Source organism: Micromesistius poutassou, assembly GCF_964030765.1.
Source record: "Micromesistius poutassou genome assembly, chromosome: 4".
NCBI lineage: Eukaryota > Metazoa > Chordata > Actinopteri > Gadiformes > Gadidae > Micromesistius > Micromesistius poutassou.
The window spans coordinates 19,042,236-19,052,235 of NC_140274.1; positions in this window are offsets into that span (position 1 = coordinate 19,042,236).

Consider the following 10,000-nt stretch of genomic DNA (forward strand, 5'->3'; position numbering starts at 1 on the left):
ACACTGTATTTACAATATGGAGGATGTGTGCAATAGTGCAATTATTGTGTGAAGAGTGAGTCCAGGGGGATGAGTCTGTTTATGGGGAGTTTGAGGTCCTTCTCTCATCACAACAGGTGACGAATCTTGCTGCTGTGATCGCACAATGTTGTATTTCTCCCAACAGGTATGGCAGTTTGTTAGCATCTGGAGTGTCTTTAAAGTCCTTGCATGTCTCTCTCTCAGCGTCATCCAGCCTTCACGCTTCAGTCTCACGCTAACGGGATTCCTAATGGGATGCAGGATGTATAGGCTACAGTATATAAATATATACAATTCTATGTTCATCTTGGCTAAACCAGCGAATGTCTGTTTTTGTTATCTAACGTTTAACGAAACGCTGTGTAGAAACGTAGTAGAGTATAAAGTATATTATAAGATATTTGGAGTGGAGAAATTTTCATGGAGTACATGAAAATGTACTGAAGTGAACTGAATGACATCCTTGTACTTTGGTTCTTCAGTTTGCTTGTGTTAATTTCTACCGTTCACAAGCAATTCTAACGCTCTGGCGCCCCCTGTTGGACGTAACACGGTGCTGCAGTACCACTATACAGACAGCAGAGGGCAACAGAGCTCTGTGTGAAGCTCGACGGAATAAGAGAGAGAGGCGTATTGATACAATGGTTGATGGATCTATTGAATGGTTGATGGATTTATTTTATAATTATATATTTTTCATCCCATATTTACTATACTGACGATCTCCCAAAGAAGAATGTCTAGGTGTACTCGTTAGTAAACAGCCGGCCTCAGAGTGTCGCTGTTGGCCCCCTCCGCTCCTCGACGTCTCGCCATCCTTGCTTGTTCGTGAGCAGAATGCTGATCAATATGGTTGACATTTAAAATGTCCACCGTAAGAATAATAACGTAACGTGGTCATATTATATATTTACATACATATATTTACATTCAGGTACATATATGTACCTGAATAAACGTAGAACAACGCCATTATTCAGTGGTCCTTACATGGGGGGGTGGGGGGGGGGGGGGATTGCGTTAAGGACAGCCAGCCATTGGTCAATAGGCTCTAGTAGTAGGCCTATATATATATATATATATATATATATAATATTTCATGCATTTGTTCTACCATTACAACATGCCTTTAAATAGTCAAGGCGGATTCTCTCAGAATGCAAACTGCGTCTCACTATTGAGATTGCGTTTGTTGATGGATCTTTTCCACTGGGTTGATCAGTGACAACACAAGCGCTACAGCACACACACTCACACGCACACACAGGCGCGTACACGTGCACGCGCACCCGGGCAGCGGCAGGCAGTACAGATTCTCGCTGAATAGGCACGCGCTGCGTGTGTAGAGAGAATGAGAGTGTGTGTGTGTAGAGGGAGTGTGTGAGTGTGGGTCCGGGCTGAAGCGACAGGGAGCCGAGGAGCAGCAGCAGCAGCAGCAGCAGCAGCAGCGGACGACGTAGTAGCGCGTTGCTTTGAGGAGACGAGGCGGAGACATTTTCTTTTCGTGCGACGGACCGCTCGCCGCTTAGATGAAGAATGGCCTCAGAATCCTCCCGCAGATTCACCAAAAACCTGCTGAAGCCCGGCAGCGCTGCAGAGCTCCGCCAGACGGCGTGCAGCGCCGTCAGGCTCTCCGCCTCCACCACGGTGAGTAACAGCATCGGCTCAACGAGACGTACCGGGGGGTCGCAGACCTGCAGCCACCTGTGGGCCGGGCCGGGAGGCGCTGGTGGTCCCCTGGGTCGGACATCTAGATGTTCGTCATCCTTACTATCATCACAACCTTCACGTAGAGCACGGTGGGAGACCGCGTCACACGGTCTGGGGGGGAGCTGGGGTCTGGGGGACCCGGGGTCTGGCGGTCTCTGACGGGTCGTGTGTGGAGCAGCAGGAGGCTGTCTCCAGCCGGGCTGTGAGGACCTCACAAGCGGTCATAAATACCTCTGCCCGCCGCGGTGGGCTGGTCCTCCGTGTTGTTGTGGAGGGGGGCGAGGTATACCGGCCCTACGGGCTGGTCATTGGGACACATTGTCTCGGGGATTCGAGCACATTGCGTTAGATTAGTGGTTGGTAATTCGCTGCCCGGTTCGCGGGAAATGCCTCGTTTGGGTCTGTGTGACGTAGGCATCGTAGGGAAACATCAGGCCAGTGGTGCATCGGGAGCGATGGACGGAGAGACGGACAGACACACGGAGGGAAATACGTCGAGAAAATGGAGGATTTATTAGAAATGGTTTGACGGATGATGGTGTAAATGTTCACGTTTGAAGGGTTCTGCCGGATCTCGAGGTATCTCCGGTGGGTGTGTCGCGGCAGGACGAGATGCTTGCAGACACAAAACATAAAACAAGGAGGAGGGGGAATCTAGGGAAAAAACGTGTTCCCCGCTTTACACAAGCACACCCATGAGCATACACACACACAGGCCCACAAAAACACCAGGTACGTTTGAGTTGCGACTTATGCGTTTTAATTAATTATGAAGAGAAACTGTGTGTGTGTGTGTGTGTGTGTGTGTGTGTGTGTGTGTGTGTGTGTGTGTGTGTGTGTGTGTGTGTGTGTGTGTGGTAGTGAGAAGATCAGTCCACTGGTTCATGTTATCGTGTCACTGTGCCAGAGCTCAGCACCATCACACTGGGAGCCTGTACAGACTCCATGAAGGATGTGAGGTAGAGCAGGGTGGATGTGGTCCCAGGGAGGTAGAGCAGGGTGGATGTGGTCCCAGGGAGGTAGAGCAGGGTGGATGTGGTCCCAGGGAGGTAGAGCAGGGTGGATGTGGTCCCAGGGAGGTAGAGCAGGGTGGATGTGGTCCCAGGGAGGTAGAGCAGGGTGGATGTGGTCCCAGGGGGCTAGAGCAGGGTGGATGTGCTCTCAGGGAGGTGAGGTAGAGAAGGGTGGACGTGGTCCCAGCGAGGTACAGTAAAGGACTGAGGGACCAACCCCCTGATTGGGGTTTAGGCTCTGCTAACGAAGCTCTAACAAACAGACCCAAACCAAAGCTTATTGATCTCCAATCTGCGGTTGACGGGTGGGTGACGGTTGACCTATATCTCTAGAAAGGATCCTGAATGCTGCACTGCAGCAGCCATTGCATTGTGGGTAAGCGCTTTGCTCAGGGCCTCACAGCTGGACGTACGGTGGCCCCAGAGGTACGGTGACCCCAGACGTTTGTAGCGGCCAAGTGAGGGAAAGACAGAGTAGGAATCATTGTATTGAAAATGCCACAAACATCTGAAACAACGAATGCAGAACCACACACATGTTTACATTACACACATGTTTACATTAGAGGTATCCCTCTAATGCCTCCAAGGGTATCTCCAGGGTAGGTCTCTCGACCCTACGTTTCGCACCCAGTGTCTGTAGCACTTGGGAAATCCACACTGGCGTCAAAACGTACCAGTAAGTAAGTAAGTCGTCTATCCTATCTCCCAGAGCACACACTCTTATCAACTGCATCTGTGTCTTCAACATGATTGTTCTCCACATCATCTGCCAAACTTCAGAGCGTAGTGATAATCTCCTCCATTGCTGACACATATGAAGGAAATTACGAGGAAGTGGAGTAGGTCCCACCCACACACAATTCGCTGATAGATTCAAAATCTTTTGCAAAATCTTTTGCAAAGCGTTTTGCGGATTGAAATCTCATTTGAATTTTGCAACACACGGAGCGTGGCGAAGTGCATTGCAATCACGTGGGCGCTATAGCTTTTCCATTTGAATAAAGGCACTCGAAAAATGTGACAATGTTAATTCTATTTTTATTGTTGTAACTTTTTCAAGTTGAATTGAGGATTTCATTGTCACTTTTCATATTAAAATACATTGTGAATAACGTATTTTCAAATGACATTATTCAATTGCATAATGCAGTGACTTATTGAATTGCAAATTGCAAATTGCATTGCCATTTGAATTTTGCTACATATACGCTTCCATACTCATCGACCCAGATGACACGTTGAGAATATTTCGAAGCATAACGTTTGGAGTAGCGACACAAAGTGTAGAAGTGAAGACATTCATGGCGTTCAGCGGACGCTTTTATCCAAAGCGACTTACAATTAGTCCATTTGTCAGCAGAAACAGAAACAACAGTGTAGCTCTGTCGGTACAGTAAGGATGTTCATAGAACCAAGTGCCAAGCACTAACCATCACTAGGTTAACCCATCCCCCCGCACACAACAGAGACAGCTAGGAGAAGATGCTACACCATGCTAGGTGCTGTTCAGACAGTCAGTGAACATGCTGCCAGTGTCCGCCTGTCCTCATCGTGGGGTCTAGTGTCGCTCCGGAGGCCTGGTCCGTTCTGGATGTGAGGCATTCATGGAGCTCGCTCAGTGCTGCAGCCCACCAGTCACTGGGGCCCGGCCCGCGGCCCCCGGCCCACTCCAGCTGCCCCCCCCCCCCAACCCCCCCACAAAGAGAACAGAACACACGCTGCTCTGTGGTGCTGCACAGACACAAGGGCTCTCCTCCTCCACGGGAGGGGGGGTGAGTTGAGCGTGTGTGTGTTTGTGTGTTTGTGTGTGTAATGCATGGCTACGGGGCCTGCATGTACGGGGTAGGCTAAGTGGGTGTGTGCATGCCTGTGGGCGTGCTGTTGGTGTGTGTGTGTGTGCGTTGTGTTGGTGTGTGTGTGTGTGTGCATGGTGTTGGTGTGTGTGTGTGTGCGTGTGTGGTGTTGGTGTGTGCGTGTGTGGTGTTGGCGTGTGTGTGCGTGGTGTTGGTGTGTGTGGGTCTGCTAGTGCTCTGGCTGGTGAGGGAAACATGGTCAGCAGAAGCAGGCCCTTGGGGGCTTTTACATTAGATTTTACTATCTGTCTGTCTGTCTGTCTGTCCTTCCCCTCGTCCTGTCCCTTCTTTCAAAATAATCGCTCTTCAGTCGTGTGTGTGTGTGTGTGTGTGTGTGTGTGTGTGTGTGTGTGTGTGTGTGTGTGTGTGTGTGTGTGTGTGTGTGTGTGTGTGTGTGTGTGTGTGTGTGTGTGTGTGTGTGTGTGTGTGTGTGTGTGTTGTACAAATGTGTTAGACTCAACATGTGATTGTGAGCGTCCTTCCTTGTCCAGTTGGATATATGTGTTCACACACATATTGTGTTAACATCAGCAGTAGGTTGGTGGGAACAGAGGCAACATAATGTATATATATATATATATATATATATATATATAGATAAGTTACCAGACTACTTGCAGAGTGATACGTGTGTTGTTCCTCTACAGCTCAGTGCTGTTCCTCTACTGTTCCTCTTCTGTTCCTCTACAGCTCAGTGCTGTTCCTCTACTGTTCCTCTACAGCTCAGTGCTGTTCCTCTACTGTTCCTCTACTGTTCCTCTACAGCTCAGTGCTGTTCCTCTACTGTTCCTCTACTGTTCCTCTACAGCTCAGTGCTGTTCCTCTACTGTTCCTCTACAGCTCAGTGCTGTTCCTTTACTGTTCCTCCACTGTTCCTCTACAGCTCAGTGCTGTTCCTCTACTGTTCCTCTACAGCTCAGTGCTGTTCCTCTACTGTTCCTCCACTGTTCCTCTACAGCTCAGTGCTGTTCCTCCACTGTTCCTCTACAGCTCAGTGCTGTTCCTCTACAGGACAAAGTCCAACGTGGTTTTCCTGTAGCCCCTGACAGCGGACACACGTGTTCAGTGGTTTGACGAGCTCCTTCTAATCAGACGTTCTGCTGATATACTGCCGATTCACAACCAATGGTCCCAGTGGCAGGAGAGCAGTCAGATTACTGATAATTACTCTGCCTCGCTAGCCATGCCTCTGTTACCATGGCTACCGAGAAAGGTCAATTAGGACGGAATTCTAACCAGGAAGCTGTTCTCTATCGCCGTCTCCTATCGCTGCTCCACCTCGCTGTCTGGCGTTATCTGGTCCATAACGCCAGATTCCCACGCCGCCGTCCCCCCCCCCAGTCCGCGTCCCCCCGCATGTCTCAATGTTTCCCCGAAACGCTTGGGACGCTGGCTAATCTCCCGTCCATTTAAGTCATTTCCTGGGTTTTACTGCTATCTGTAACGGCTGTCTCTAGCGATCTGAATCAGCGTTTATTCAGATCCCGCCCGTTCAATCTGAGGAACGGGAAACCATCGCTTCTTCTTCATGGATTTGGTATTGAGAACATCTGGTAGACTGGGGCTAGTCTGAAGAAACAATTGGTATAAGGAGAAGTGTGTGTGTGTGCGTGTGCGTGTGCGCGTGTGCGTGTGTGTGTGTGTGTGTGTGTGTGTGTGTGTGTGTGTGTGTGTGAAGAATAATTAGCAGTCCAGTTTGTGTTACACATACCTGTGTGTTTTCATTTGTGTGTTGGAAGAATAGCTATGGAATCTCCAATAGTTTGCCAGTCGCAAAAGTCTTATTTACAAAGCGGCAGTAGGAGTAAAGCCAGATTCTATTGAGCAGGCCTGTATTCTCTAAGCCTCGGCCAGCTGGACGTTGTAATGAACAACACACAGTCGGCGTATAGGGGGATAGACACAGCAGGACTGGGGCACTATGAGCAGTGATATTCATTTAGTTATCCTTTTGTTGTTTTCTTTTCTAAGCCCAATGTTAAAAGATATAGGCATGTCAATGCATTCTACTAAATCATATGCAATATTTATAAAAATGCAACCCTATGCAGTTGGATTGGGCAACCGGCAGTACGTTTCATGCAAACTTGTGTATACAAACATATACTGTAGGTGTGTGTGTGTGTGTGTGCGTGTGCCGGGTTCTGTGTGGGCTTCCTCTCTCAGAAGGCTCACTGAAGAAGGAATGCGCTGCAGTGTGACGGCTCCTTGTGGAAACATCTTCTCAGCCTGCTGCTCTGTTTCCTCTCCTGGAGAAGAAGGGGACACGTCCTACTGTGACCCGGGCCTGAATGTGTGTGTAGGGGGTTGATGGTACCAGCTTCTCTGAGATACAGTGGACCTCCTTCTGGAGATACAGTGGACCTCCTTCTGGAGATACAGTGAACCTCCTTCTGGAGATACAGTGGACCCCCTTCTGGAGATACAGTGGACCCCCTTCTGGAGATACAGTGGACCCCATTCTGGAGATACAGTGGACCCCCTTCTGGAGATACAGTGGACCCCCTTTTGGAGATACAGTCGTTGTAGTATCTTCTCCTCTGAGAGAACAACTGTGCTCCCTATTCATCTTCTTTTCACTCGCGCTGAAGCTGATCATCTGTTTTTGTAGTTGTCGATTTATAAATCAATGAGTTGTTCTATTGATTCATCCTTAAAGGAGAATTCCGGTATTTAGCACTTTGAGCCCCCTTTCAAGGTTGTCTAGGATGAAATAGAGTGGTTGACACCAAAATGTTGACTATTGGTCCTGTCTCGGGTATTTGGTTCATTTCAAATCGCCCCTGCCAGCTTCAGAATGGCTGGCTACGGGCATGCACAAACCTGTCCTTAAAACAACCCTAAACGTTTGTTTTCAAAAATGTGCAACTCACCGAGTGGTTAGTGGTGTTTGTTGATGTTCCAAATCAAGTATCGTAGCGAAATACAGTTTCTCTTGTGTTTTATTGCACATTTATCACATTTTGTAAATCCCATTGATTTCTGTTGGAAGACTCATTGCTCGTTGGCTGGAAACGGAAAGGGGGGCTGCCCCTCTGCCTGAGCGGCCCTGGTGCTGGGGGTGACCTCAGCGTGTGTGTTTGTTTACATGCTGTGTGTTTATGTGTTTGTGTTTGTGTGTCTGGAGCACGCCACCGGGGAGATGGACGTATGATGAATGCGGTGCTTTGCTCTGTCCAAATGGTACGGTAACTGTTTGTTAACTGTCGTTATGGTAACTGTTTGTTAACTGTCGCTACGTGTGTGCGTAGGGCTGAGTTTGTTTATCTCTCTGAGGGTCGTCTTAGAGAGAGAGAGAGAGAGAGAGAGAGAGAGAGAGAGAGAGAGAGAGAGAGAGAGAGAGAGAGAGAGAGAGAGAGAGAGAGAGAGAGAGAGAGAGAGAGAGAGAGAGAGAGAGAGAGAGAGAGAGAGAGAGAGAGAGAGAGAGAGAGAGAAGGTTCACAATAGGCTCTTTGGAGAGGTTTCATAGCCACTGAACTACTCCATTCAGAGCGGCCCGCCCCAGCATTCACCGCCTCTCACTCTGCCTCCCTCTCTCTCACTCTGCCTCCCTCTCTCTCTCTTTACTATGCCTCCCTCTCTCTCACTCTGCCTCCCTCTCCCTCTCTCTCTGTGTCTCTGTCTCTGTGTGTGTATCGTGTGGTTGTGTGTGTTGTTTTTGCGTTACTTTTTGCGTTACCTCCTTGACCTAATAGATAGGACGTTCCCACTCCCCCCCCCCCCCCCCCGGCCTGAGGGACGCTCGGAACATGGACTCAGAATAGTCACATGCTCGGGAACTCTAGTGTTCCGTCTCTTCTTCTGCAGCATTCCACAGTAGGAGGCATGAATATGCCACATGCCTCTATGAAAGCCCTCCGCCTGACCTCACACACACACACACGCACGCACACGCACACGGCACACGCACACACTGGCTGCAGGACGGTAGTGCTTTCTGCCAGCCACTGTGGCTCCTTGAAGCCGTTGGGCTGGAGGAGAGATGGTGAGGCCCCCCCGTCCAGGAAGACCACCAGACCCTACGGGAGCGTGCTGCCCCTAGTGGTGGAACTCCTGAGGTGGCTGATGGGCTTCTGGTCTGCGTCTCAGAGAGGATGTGAAGGAGGGGCATAACACACACACGCACGCGCATGCATGCAGCACCCCCTAGCCCTGCGTTGAACTGGGGGGGGGGTCTGCTGCGGGACCACACCGCTCCTCAGCGTCGAGAGGCAGCGGAGAGTGACGTGGACTTGATTCAAGATGTCAGCGTGCCTGAACCAGCAGACCAACAAAGCCGTCCCTCTCTGGCGTGTGTCTCTCTCTGACGTGTGTGTGTGTGTGTGTGTGTGTGTGTGTGTGTGGTGTGTGTGTGTGTGTGTGAGTGTGTGTGTGTGTGTGTGTGTGTGTGTGTGTGTGTGTGTGTGTGTGTGTGTGTGTGTGTGTGTGTGTCCCTCTCTGGCGTGTGTGTCCCTCTCTGACGCGCCTGTGTGTGTGTGTGTGTGTGTGTGTGTGGTGTGTGTGTGTGTCCCTCTCTGTGTGTGTGTGTGTGTGTCCCTCTCAGACATGTGTGTGTGTGTCTTCTCTGGCGTGTGTGTGTGTGTGTGTTGTGTGTGTGTGTGTGTGTGTGTGTCCCTCTCTGGCGTGTGTCCCTCTCTGGCGTGTGTGTGTGTGTGTGTGTGTCCCCTCTCTGGCGTGTGTGTGTGTGTGTGTCCCTCTCTGGCGTGCGGTGTGTGTGTGTGTGTGTGTGTGTGTGTGTGTGTGTGTGTGTGTGTGTGTGTGTGTGTGTGTGTGTGTGTGTGTGTGTGTGTGTGTGTGTGTGTGTGTGTGTGTGTCCCTCTCTGGCGTGTGTGTGTGTGTGTGTGTGTGTGTGTGTGTGTGTGTGTCCCTCTCTGGCGTGTGTGTGTGTGTGTGTGTGTGTGTGTGTCCCTCTCTGGCGCGTGTGTGCGCTCCGAGCCCAATGAAAACCCAAACCCTGGTGAGGAGGAGACAATAGGGCCATGTGGACCATGTGGTCATGCCGCCACTGGAGAAAGCGCTCTGTTGTTTCTATGGCAGATGAGTAATGTGGCTGTGTGTGTGTGTGTGTGTGTGTGTGTGTGTGGTGTGTGTGTGTGTGTGTGGTGTGTGTGTGTGTGTGTGTGTGTGTGTGTGTGTGTGTGTGTGTGTGTGTGTGTGTGTGTGTGTGCATGCTTGCAGTGCTTACATGTGTGAGTTAGTGGTTAAGAGATGGAGCGCTGGTGATAAAACACAGAAAAAGAGTGTGTGTGTTCTTGTGTGTGTGTGGGTGCGTGTGTGTGTGCGTGGGAGGGAGAAGGAGGCGTGTGTGGAGCGGTACGAGGACAGGACGGGGGGCGGAGCTACTGGTCGTCATGGTGAGGCATGAGGGAAAGTCTTCAGGTGCAGCTGCGTCCTCTCGCC